Source organism: Periplaneta americana, chromosome 2, assembly GCF_040183065.1.
Source record: "Periplaneta americana isolate PAMFEO1 chromosome 2, P.americana_PAMFEO1_priV1, whole genome shotgun sequence".
NCBI lineage: Eukaryota > Metazoa > Arthropoda > Insecta > Blattodea > Blattidae > Periplaneta > Periplaneta americana.
Window position 1 is genome coordinate 52464088 of NC_091118.1, and position 13819 is coordinate 52477906.

Below are 13819 nucleotides of genomic sequence, written 5' to 3' on the forward strand. Positions count from 1 at the left end.
CAATACCGAGTGGGAAGACGTATTTCTGTGTATTATATAATGGAAAATCGCTATATTTAATTTGGTCCGTGGAACTAGAGTGCGTAACACATAATATTGAACGACATTTTACTAATTCGTATGCAGAAGCCTATTGATGTAATGAATTATCAGAAACCGCCCGAGAGAAAGCCATTGATGAATATAAGTCAAAATTTGAGAATAATCCTTCATCTTACGCTACAAAAGCCGCGGTTCGTGGGAGTTATAAGATACAGGGACATCATTTTATTTTTACTTCAACTTTTATTGTACCTCAGTTTTTTAATATACTTCACTCCCACTCCTTCTACTAACGAAGTTCCAACTGTCCTCCACACAGAACCAAGGCCGCAGTACTGAGTTAGTCATTATGCAGGGACATCACTTTATTTTTACCAACATTTTTAACATTAACCTGGCTATATTCGGAAACACTGTTATCCCCCTTCCATTACAGGAGTTTGGAGTTGCTAGTGCAATATGTAAACAAATCATTTTACTAGCTATAAGAGGAGAGAAAAGTAGTGTATCCATTAATGTTACAGGGAAATATAGTATTACGATTTTCTGTTTGGTCATTACTTTACAGTATTTTATCAAAAAACAGTAGAATAGTAACAATTTTTTTTTCACAAACTCAAGTCTTCAGGCGGTTATATACAATATGTAATGTCTACTTTATTCAGCATGTTACTAACCTAATTCATTCCTGAGAATTTTGTGAGCACTTCCGTAAGAAACCCCAATTTCTACAGCTAACTTCTTGACCGACTTATTACGACCTCGCTGCATACTTCCTCTGGCATATTCTACAGCATTTTCTGTTACCTTTGTTGGCCATCTTACACTTTTCTTCCTTTCTGTACACTCTGTTGCTCTAAATTTATCTGTAGTAATGTCACGAGAGGTCACGAGAGGCTTCGCTCGTGGATTTATCTGGGAAATCTAAGACCTTGAGTGACATTTATTAGGACTATTTCGTGAATAAAATAAAAATTTAAATAATATATCCCTAAAATTCGATCACAAAATGTTAATAATTGTATATTAACGAATACTTAACCTATTCATACATTGTGAAGTTGAAATACTCGTAGATGAATATCGATTATTGCAATAAAGAAATTCGATGTTATTATTCAGTAATGCCAATTGCGAAAATCGAAATACAGGTTTAACATTGTTAATTACATGTACTGCACTTTTATCTTATTATTATAACAAATACATTTTCATTATCTGCTGAAATCATAATTTAATTTAACAGTAACAGTGGGGACAGCTATATACCAATGCTTATGTATTCACAGCGAGACATATTGCTACACAGTGAAGCCATCTCTGTATAGATAGGCCTAATTAAAACACGAATTCTATTACGCCATACGAAAGGCAGTTTGATCAAAGACATTATTACTATGCAAGGTCTTTGAGTTTGATATGCGATGATGTTACATAAATTTGAACGTCTATTAATTGTTTAATTTCAATACAAATGTTATAGGCTACAATTTTATAGGTTACGTTAGGCCTACCTGTGGAAGCAGCACCAATGTCAGCTGTGCCTTGTTTCGACCGTTACAATGAGTGCTACACGAAAGCATTTTTTATAGCTCGACAAACGCATTCTCGCTATAGTGTGTAACGGAACTAAAGCTGCATCTACACAGTTCAATATTCCAATCGCGTATGCGTGCAATCTGAGAAGAATAGAATCAAGTTTAAAAGGTACGTTCAATTAAGATGCATAAGGATTTTGTGTCTACATGGTGAGCCGTTTTGAACGTGGTCTTCACTGCGTAAATATATTAATTAATATTAAATATCAATCTTGCATTCATTGCTTTAAAGTTGAAAGAAAAGTTTAACCGTGTAGTTGCATCTTAATGTATTCATGATCATCAATTTACGGGGAAACAGTTGGCGACAACGACTAAACAAAAGAACGACCATGCGATAAATTGATATCGATAAATCTAGCTGCAGAAATTATCGCAAAGTCTGTGATTGGTTGGAATTCAAAATTTCATTACACTTCATTGGTCGAAAATGAATGACGTCATATAAACGAAATAATCTACCAGATTAATGACATTTCTACGAAAATATTCCGTAATGATATAATCAGGAAATTGTGGGGGGAAAAAAAAAAAAAAAAAAAAAAAAAAAAAAAACAAGAAACACTGTTGTTCACATTCGGTTACATTGTAATTCCAGTTTCCATTATCGTCCTTTAAGCCTAGAAGTAGTAAAACAAAATTCTTGTTTAAATAATGTTAAGTACCGTACCATATTATAGGGTACCGTACTTTCGGTAATTCTAATCTTCACTTGTGCTCAGTCCACACAGATAAATTCAGTTATGCTACAAACCATACCTGTGTGAAAATAAACTTCAATAATATAAGCTCTTGTCCACACTTGTGGAGTAACGGTCAGCGCGTATGGCCGCGAAACCAGGTGTCCCGGGTTCGAATCCCGGTCGGGGCAAGTTACCTGATTGAGGTTTTTTCGGAGTTTTTCCCTCAACCCAATACGAGCAAATGCTGGGTAACTTTCGGTGCTGGACCCGGGACTCATTTCACCGGCATTATCACCTTCATTTCATTCAGACGCTAAATAACCTAGATGTTGATAAAGCGTCGTAAAATAACCCAATAAAATAAAAAAATATATAAGCTCTTTCTTCTATAGAAAACGCAACGTATTTCTGAAACACGCTGTACTTTGTACAGTTTACTTCACTGCTAGCAACAGCGGCCGTAAGTTTGTGTGACTGACGTTAGCAAGGACATTAGTGAAAGGGGTGGGAGTCAAGCACATTCAGAAACGCAGGTACAATAAAAATTGAAGTAAAAATAAAATGATGTCCCTGTAGTACGTTTCAGAAATATGTTCGCATTTTCCAGTGACAAAAACTTCCAATATTGAATATTATTTTCGCACAGGTACTGCCTACGTCGCATCCCGATTTCTCCCACCTGCTTCTGTTCGCTCCATTGTAAAGACTAGTGGCTGGGCTTTCTTAGCTCTTTTCTGAAAACATTAATTTCTGTTAGGAATTAATTGGACGTCTACGTAATATTATGAAACTGTTTAAAATAACTTAAATAAAAGGGCCTCGTTAAGTAATTAAATATCACGTAATTCCCTCTCCCCTTTCTACGATCCTGCGACATAACCACTTGGACGGACAGTAGATAGCATGTCTGAGTAATTTTATCTGTGCGGGTCGGGCAGAAGTGAAGACTGAATTTACAGTACGTAAGGTACTCTTTTTTAGAGTAGGTACAGAATTATTTCAACATGAGTTACTAAGTATGAAGGACGAAACTGGTAATTGGAATTAGATGGAATACTCTATAGTGCGATAATAGGCACAAAAGAACTGAAGCCTGTATCGAAATGAACGGCCACCATTTTAAAAAATGTGTTTAAATATCCATATTATGATTATTTTTCATTTTAACTTCATTCTCTATACCGTAAGCTAATGTGCTGTAGACAATGTAATATACACTGCATAATGAACACGTCCGCATGGATAACTCAGTTCGTGAGTAAAAACACTCATTGTTAATACTGTACTGTATTTTGATTAAACAAAAATCTAATGAAAATTATCACACTGAAAATCGCGATATTTCCTAGTTTACGTAAATGGATTAACTACTTTTTTCCCTCCTGTACTTAGTAAAGTGATCTGTTTGCATTTTACGCCAGTATCATCGAACTCCAGTCATGGATGGAGGTTGCGAACGGTGTTTCCAGGTCTCAATCATTAATCCAAAGGTATAGCCAGGTTAATATTAAAAATGTTAGTAAAAATAAAATGATGTCCCTGTATATAAATTTATTGCATCTTCGTTCAAATCTATAAGCTTGTCTCGCAACAATGTTGCACAACGAATAATTGAAATGGGCGACATTTTGGAACAGCATGTGTCACATAATGTTAAGAATTTTATTTCCTATTCTTTAGCCGTAAACGAGAGTACTGATACAGCACAACTAACGGTATTTATAGAGATGTGTATTTATTTATTCACACAGCAAATGGGTATATACCCGGTGGCAGTGGTAACTAATTACATTCTATAATGACAATTAATAATAAACACAACTAATAAAATACAATTAATAATAAATTAATAATAATAATAATACTAATAATAATTAATAGTAATAATAATAATAATAATCATAATCATAATCATAATAACACTAACAAGGAGAATTTTAAATTAAATGAAGCACGATCACTTAAATTAACATTTAAAATATATCTAATTTGTATCTTAACCCTAAGCTCGAACTAACACTCACGCATATGATAAGTTCATACCTGCACAAGTACCTTTCAGCACTACACTAATTTCGCTGTCGACTCACTTATTGCACTGGAACTACGACACATTTCACTGATGTCGGGTCTAGTGGCTACAGCGCTGGACCTATAATCCCGTGGACCCGGGTTCGATCCCGGTGTATCCCTGATTTATAACTTGTGTTGGACAAGCCCGTTGTCCAGATAACAGAGGACTCATGTGGCATCAAAATAAAGCTCCATCACCATCATCTCATCACATTACGGATGTAGCGTAGAGCAGTATCTCACGGCGCACTTGGACAACGACTCTGTTGGTAAATTGGTCTATACAACTGATTTATTATGGGTGAATGACGAAAACAAGAAGTACCCGCCATTAGTAAAAAAATGTATATTTTAAGAGACTTCGGCCGATTTTTTCATTGTAACTAGTATATAATATTTAACTTTTTTTTTAATTCTGAAGTTTTATTAAAATATTATTATTCTTAAAATGTGTTTTTAGTATTTAATTATATTCGGAAAATGAAGATATGCCTTGTATTTTTATACACATGAGTTGTAATGTAAATGTTCACCGTAAAACGGCTTTTATCATTTCGGCTAACAGGTCAAGGATGGATAGGCATTTCTGAAGCAGCTATTTAAAATAGCCCACTAAGCTTAGATTAATGCCTGACCTTGAATGGAGAAGTAGAAGATGAATGCATAACATACAGAGAGATCAGATGAGGTCTGGACAGGAGCGAAGGGGTTTTCACTGTGCGCTGGTGATCACCTGTGGCGGGGAACGGACAGTGTAGAGTAGCGGTGATACAACCATAGTCTAGTACAGTGATGTCAAAGCAAGCGCATTTTCCTGACCTTCACGTCGTGCGCGGGCATCAAGCGCTAATTATGGAAAGGGGAAGGGTTGTGTTTATGAATAAGCGACATGTTGGATTAAGAAAACAGTGGTGCACAATCTTCAAACGGAAAGTGAAATTTTATGTCGTTATTTTTATATGGCTTCTTTCTGTTTAATATTATCGATATTGTCTGTAAAACAAAAGTACTAACACTGATTTCTTAATATTGCACTTGTGTTTTAAATCTTAGTAACATAATAGGGAGTTAAGAAGGAATATTCACTTAAATTCCATAGTAGTATAATATTATACTGTATTAAGTGGATGAAACATATCATTCATAAAGAAAGTGATATTCCAAAGAAAGAGATTGAGTTTGACATTGTAAGTTGGAATTTATATTGATGGTATCTTTAGTCTTACAAAAGTAATCAATAATCTAATCAAAACAATATTACAGTGCAAAGCAAAGTTACTTAGGTACTGTATCTGTTTTAAGTGTAATTAATATTACATAACAAAATTCTTACCGTTTTATGCTTTTAAGGTGATATTTGTGAGCAACTTCCTATCATCAGGATATTAAATTATTTTCTCGAAATGTGTTGAAGCTATAGAGCTGACATTTTTACAACACATGGGCACGTATATTTTCTTATGATGTAACAGTAGTTGCTTTGTTAATTCATTTCCTTACAAAGAATTTCCAAGCGAATATTTTCAAAATTTTCAATACACTATCTTCAATCATATGTATTTACGTATATTACACTTACGAAAACATTCTGTAAGGCTACTAAATAAATAAGCCTATATCTGAAAATTTAACATTTCTTTAAAAGAAGTAGAGAAAATATTTCTTTTGAATAAAAAGTGAAACTTGTGAAAAATGAGCATTAAAATTAAAACTTACATTCTTTTAATGCACTTATACTTCTCAGACAAATCTAAAAATTACCATGGATACAGTTTTAATAAGTTCTCTTCCCTTTATCTATTGAATCAGTGCTGGCCATCCCTGAATATAGCTCGACCAAGCGGCATATACTCTGTTTCGTCTGTCTCTTTCCTTTCCGCTGTAAAGCGCTCAGGCACTCCTGGGCTCTAAAGCGCGCGCTTTCTCCTGTGGGCATCAATTGACATGCCTGGTCTAGTATATAGTCACGAAGCTTGAGTTGTAAAGTTGCTAGGAACAATAGACTGTGCAGGTACTATTTCGCATTGTCTGTAACGAGGCGATAGTAGCGATCCTAGTGGTTAGCAACTATCTATGGATACATATTTATTACATATTGAGCTTCGTGACTGTGTATACTAGACTGTGATACAACCATACAAGTTTCCATAACGATGACGCAAACATACACGTGTTCGTCTGACTAGTGTCGAGGTTAGTGAATCAGTCTCAAAGTGACTGGCAAGTGACACGGTACATACTACGGTGTATTATACGGTGTTTTCTTGTGCATTTGAATTGAAAGTGTGAATAAGTGTAAACTATTATAATGCCTAATCAAATGTTTTCAACTGAACAACGCGTTTATGTTTAGGATTCATATGTGCTAATCCGGTCTGCCAGCGAAGTACGAAGGAGGTTGAAACACGATTCCCGGTTGTAAAAATTTCATTACATACAACAATCCATCATTTTTATAATATACTAGCCGTACCCGTGCGCTCCGCTGCACCCGTTAGAAATAAATATAAAGTAATTACATAATTAAAATAGGACATTTGATCCAGGGAACATTCGTGTTTGATAGAAGGATAAATCGTTTAATATGTTACTTCATTTAAATTGCATCCACATAATTAAAATGCGATCATTTTGGTCCAGAGACCACTCATTGGTGCAATGGCAATTCCTTTAACATGTTTCTAATTTTTATTACATGCAACCATATTTTAATGAACATTGACATCATTTAGATTTAATGTGTATACTTTATTTTACTTGTTATAGGTTTCCATTGAATTATGGTAATAACTTGATTTTAACCCTTGTTTTCTACGTATTCAGTAAATGGTGTTTGGCCCACTATGGTTCTGAACCCTTCAAATAACTTAAATTATATTATATAGTATTATATAATATAATGTAATATAATAGTATATTATATTATATTATATTATATTATATTATATTATATTATATTATATTATATTATATTATATTATATCAGAAGTTACTGTAATAACATTATTGCATTATGTCCATCTAGAGAAACTACACTTTCCAATGGTGAAATCATAATTAATTATACAAATCGGTTAATTTAGCTTCCGATATTACTTCATACAAACACAGAAACAATCTCTGTAGGCTATCTATCTTAGCTTTCAATTGTTGCTGTCCAAGGTCCCTTATAGACGAAGTCATTTGTTTTTTTTTTATTTCATTATTAGATGGCAGTTATTTTAATTTTAAAACTCATTTATCTCATTAGATATCAGTCCTATCAAAATTTGTCAAGGAATAAAACTTATCGCAAATTATGTTTAAGGAAACGTTTGTTATGTAACATTTTTCACAAAAATCAATAATAAGCGAGATATTTCGATTTATTTAATTCAGGCCCCCTTATAACCCTCCTTTTAAATAATGTATTTTGAATGCCATGAAGCCTAAAATCTAAGTTACAACGAAAATAATTTATATTCCAATTCTAATCGAAATCCGTTCATCCATTATCGCGAGAAAAGGTAACAAACATACAGACAGACAGACAGACAGACATACAAACAAACATTTCGAAAAAGAGATTTTCGGTTTCAGGGTGGTTAATTATATATGTTAGGACCAATTATTTTTGGAAAATCGAAAATTACGAGAAAAATGTCGGCTACAGATTTATTATTAGTATAGATTTATTTCAGCCATGAATATAATGCATACGTGAAAATTCCTGTGTTGAATATACTGTATTATAATATATTCCTGTGATGAGTATACTCTATTACATTATATTTTAATTAAAATAGAATCATTGAATTGTTAATGTATGTTACTGTTTCCTATAACCTTTCAGTGCTAGAGCTTTTTCAATTACGTTTTATTTTCGCAAATGGTCACAAAAGAAGGAAGCAATATATAAATCACTCGCACTGGAAAAAATTCTATTCCTCTTTTTCATGTAATTCTTATATAATGAAATGGCATATACCACAAGGTCACTCAAGCACAAATTCATTCTATATTCTTCTACTTGGAGGTGCGGAAGTTGTGTGACGCGAATGCCATTGCATTGGATAACATTAAGGTACTCCATTATCATATTGAATGGAAAATATTCGTATTAAATATATTTTTATAATAAATGTATTACAGGTTTTAATTATAAGGTAACATGGAATTGACACCAGATGAAATATGGCTCCAGTTTTTGTCGTATGTGAGGAATAATTCGTGTGATTTATGGGCTACTTTACTTTTTTATATCTAATCAGGTAGTGAATTACACTATATTAATGTAGATTTCGGCGTCAGATACATTCCATTATGCACGTGGTCACATTTTTATTTTTTACGCTGCCCATTTTGCTAGGAAGGAATCAATAATATTAATGGAATTACGAATTTGATCATCTTAAGAAAAATAGTTTCACTATGCTGCCATCTAGCGACTGCAAAAAAGATCAATTATAACCCTGATAGAATTCTTTGGTGTTAATGCTTGCAGCTATACTTCCATCTATTATTCGTTAAAAAACAATTCATTTTCGACAGTAGAGATCTTAGTGGTTGTTTTCTTTTATATGTTGCAATTTCATAACATGGAAATGGCCAATATAATATACAGGGTGGATGGCAACCAATTACATTAATTCACAGTAGTAATAGATCAAGTCAATGTGAACAATTTCGTCAAATAAGTTTTTTCATACGTCCAGTAGTTTTGAGAATGCGAAATGTAACGTGTTGCAGCGCTGCTGAGAGTACTTGAGGTTATCGCTCAGCAGTGGGGGTGAGTGTAACTCCAATCATCATACTCCGCAAGACTTGCTAGAGGAGAATGTAAACAAAAATGTCTCATCAGATACGTTTATCAAAACGTAAAGTATTCAGTGAATTAATTATGCATTTTTTTTGTTTTTAATGTTCTAACTAGTTCGATTAATTAAAATGTGTCTCAGTGAAACGTCCAGCAGAGTCCGTATAGGTCAATTTCTGTCAGATGCGTTTCCAATTCACTGTGAGCTAAAGCAAGGAGATGCACTATCACCTTTACTTTTTAACTTCGCTCTAGACTCTAGAGTATGCCATTAGGAAAGTCCAGGATAACAGAGAGGGTTTGGAATTGAACGGATTACATCAGCTGCTTGTCTATGCGGGTGACGTGAATATGTTAGGAGAAAATCCACAAACGATTAGGGAAAACACGGGAATTTTAATTGAAGCAAGTAAAGGGATAGGTTTGGAAGTAAATCCCGAAAAGACAAAGTTATGATTATGTCTCGTGACAAGAATATTGTACGAAATGGAAATATAAAAATTGGCAATTTATCCTTTGAAGAGGTGGAAAAATTCAATTACCTGGGAGCAACAGTAACAAATATAAATGATACTCGGGGGGGGGGGGAGAATTAAACACAGAATAAATATGGAAAATGCGTGTTATTTTTCGGTTGAGAAACTTTTATCATCCAATCTGCTGTCAAAAAATCTGAAAGTTACAATTTATAAAACAGTTATATTACCGGTTGTGAAACTTGACTCTCACTTTGAGAGAGGAACATAGGTTAAGGGTGTTTGAGAATAAGGTGCTTAGGAAAATATTTGAGGCTAAGAGGGATGAAGTTACGGGAAAATGGAGAAAGTTACACAACACAGAACTGCATGCATTGTATTCTTCACCTGACATAATTAGGAACATTAAATCCAGACGTTTGAGAAGGGCAGGGCATGTAGCACGTATGGGCGAATCCAGAAATGGATATAGAGTGTTAGTTGGGAGCCCGGAGGGAAAAAGACCTTTAGGGAGGCCGAAGGGAAAAGGACCTTCAGGGAGGCCGAGACGTAAATGGGAAGATAGTATTAAAATGGATTGAGGGAGGTGAGATATGATGATAGAGAATGGATTAATCTTGCTCAGGATAGGGACCTATGGCGGGCTTATGTGAGGGCAGCAATAAACCTCCGGGTTCCTTAAAAGCCAGTAAGTAAGTAATGTTCTTTATTACGCTATAATTTTTAACCCTAAATTTAATACCATGAGACTTATTTAACATACACAGTATCTGTTTATTTCTTTGCTTTTCAAGTAAGTACAAAACAGTAAAGAATGTACCTTCTTATAAAATCAAAACTGTTTCCATTAAATATTCCTTTTCATTTCATGTAAACTGAAAATAACATTGTTACAAATACATATTCTGAAACTCAATCTCTATTTCAGTTATTATATTGGAAGAAATTAAAAATTAATTTGGAGAAAAAAGTTAAGTTTACAGTATAGTTAAGTAATGTGTTAAGTGTTACGTATGTAGAGTGATAAGATCGGAAGGTTTCTGATGAAACGTTTTTGTTAACAATCTCCTCTCGCAAGTCTTGAGGATTGGAGTTGCGCTCACTCTCGCTGCGAAACAATGACCTAAAGGAGCACTGGTACTCTTTGCAACTTTACAACACATATATATATATTTTTTTTGTATTTTCAAAGCTATTTGGACGTATCAAATTGAGACTTGAAACAATCTTGATCTATTACCTTTTTTAATTAATGTAATGGGTTTCTTTCCACCATGTATATCTGATCAGAAGTACAAGTCAGCAATTAAATTGTACACCATATAATCGTTGGGAATCTATAGTACAATAAAGAAAATAGAAAAGAACATTTTCAATTTTGCTCTGGTAATATCTTGTAAATGTTTTAGACTAACGTGATTTCTATAATTACAGGATGGGTATTGTAATTCCAATTATACTCGTCACGCTTATACACAAGCATTTATATGTAGAAAGTCTCAGAATACAACAAATTACTGAAGAAAGAAAAATGGAAGAGCTTGTTTCAAACGTTATTCTTGACATCAGTCAAAGATTCCTGAAGAAAGATCTGCCAGTTGCAGTACTCACTCCAAATATGTGGGCCAAGTACCAGAAGAATCTGTACAACCACGATGTAATGTTGAATATGTTCGGAGATGTATTGTTGCAAAGAATACACAACTCTCATCACAGATCGGTATTAACATATGGAGTTATTCCAAACCTGGGATGTGCATTAGAATTTATTGATGATTATATTAGCCCTCCAGACAAACAGGGATCCGTAGTTCTTCTCCTCAATAATGGTGCTTTAGATACGCAAGTAAAATTGTTGTATTCGATGTTATATCGCTTACAGACAGATTCTTGGAATCCACGTGCGCGTTACATAATTGTTTCATTGACGAGATCGTCTCCAGATGAAGAAGAAAATGCTGTTTACTACGTAGCAAAGATGATGAAAAGATACCTAATTTCAGACTTCGTCTTCCTCGTACCAGAATATCTGGAGGATGTAGCAATGCCGTACTTTCATGCCTTCACTTGGCTTCCTTCAGATGAACGGATTTGTGTAGACATAGGGATTGTCAGACTGCTTGACGTGTGGGTACCATCTGAAAATACGTTTCATTTCAATAACGACCTATTCCCTTCGAAAGATATTAAAAATTTTAAAAAATGTCCGATGAAATATTGTGTAGAAATAAGGCCTCCATATGTTATTCATTTCGAGAAAGCTCGTCTCATTCACGGTTCAGAAATGTTTCTGTTTCAGATCGTGAAAGAGGCAACAGATTCAAAGGCTGTAATTTATTTTAAGGCAGACAACAATTCAATAATTGACTTGTTGAAGAGAAAAGCGGATATAGTAGGACCAATTGAAATAATGCCTGCAGCATTTCATTATTTTGACGTGTCTTATCCCCACTTTATGGATTCTTGGACATGGGCTGTCCCATCACCAAGACCTGTTCCCAAATGACAAAGTCTGATTAGAATCTTTAATTTACTGATGTGGGTTCTTATAATGTTGTCGTTAATTTTAGGATCTTTAACATTTTGGCTTTATCAACGTTATGGAAGAAGAACTGCTACCAATAGCACTGTTAACAACATTGATGTCTCATTAATATTATTACGTACATTACTCACATTACTGGGAGTTGGAATACCTGATAAATTTGAACGTCATTTCAAATTGTTTTTTACAATATGGTTGTTTTTCTGCTTCCACATATATGCTGTATATCAATCGATGCTAATAAGTTTCCTTGCTTATCCTGGAAAAATACCGGCGCTAAAAACTGTGGATGAGATTATTGAATCCGGGATTGCAATATGTGGTGAAGAACACATGGAAAAAATTGAGCATTTTGAAAGCTTTAGGAAATGTTTCGAGCGTATAGGACGTGATTACGACATTGCAATCCAGGCTTCCAGAATTTCTTTACAGTTCTATTCCACGGCTATGAGAGATGACTTTCAGTTTGATATAATTGATGAAGCTAACGCGACTCAGCTTTTAGGTTTATACTTTCAGAAAGGTAGTCCATATTTTAAAATTTATGAAGAGACGACGAAAAGACTTCAGAGTGCTGGGATTATTGACTTTTGGCTTACGCATGAAATCAAAATAATACAAGTACTCAATAAGAAGGAACATCTATCAGAATTCATAGCCTTCTCAATGTCACACTTGCAAGGAGCTTTCTTCATGTTACTTTTTGGACATATACTGGCAGTTATCTCATTTATCAGTGAAATTTCTGCCAGCCGAATGTTAAAATTTCGATATAAATAGGAAATAACTTTACTTCCGAAATGGTAGGGAATTTTTACTTGCTTATTTAGCTACGCTTTATCAACTACTGGGTTGTTTAGCATTGACTATTACACATTTACTACGTCACACTACTTTTGACCAATAGAACGGTACGAAAGGGCGTCTTTCAACCAATCATGGCTGCTTATCGCACAATTTTATCGCGTCCCTAGCATTTGTTTATTTTTATCACTACCCTAGCATTTGTTTCTTTGTTTGCCAACATTTCAAACTGCACTGGTCTGGACGTCAAAAAACAGAAAGTTACAAACCACTCCAGTCGATGCACAGCAGTTTCAAATATGACTCGCATTGGCATTCAAGAACAAGAATTAATAAAGCTCACTGGTCATAGCTATGCATCTTCCCTGAAACCCTATTTACAAATAAATGAGGAGCACCAATCGGAAATCCTGAATAAGTAGAGGGATACACCATGTACAACACAGAGTTCACTTCTTTTACGCACACGTACAATATAACATCAACTGAACCACCAGCCACTAAAACATTCAAATTTGAAAATTGTACCTACTTTCAATAATGATTTCTTTTAAAATTATTCATGTTTATTTTTATTTCATCATCGTTCATTAAAATGTTTCTTGTTTATTTCATCATCCCCAATTAAAACTTTTCTAACACTTGTTTATATTATTTAGGTAATGTTATAGCTTCTGCTATATGATATTATGAATAGTCACGTATCAGAGATTGTTTGATACTAAGATTTATTGAAAATCATCTGTCAAGTGACGTTGATTACTGGGATCGGGATAATAGAAGAGGAATGCAACTGTTTTAAT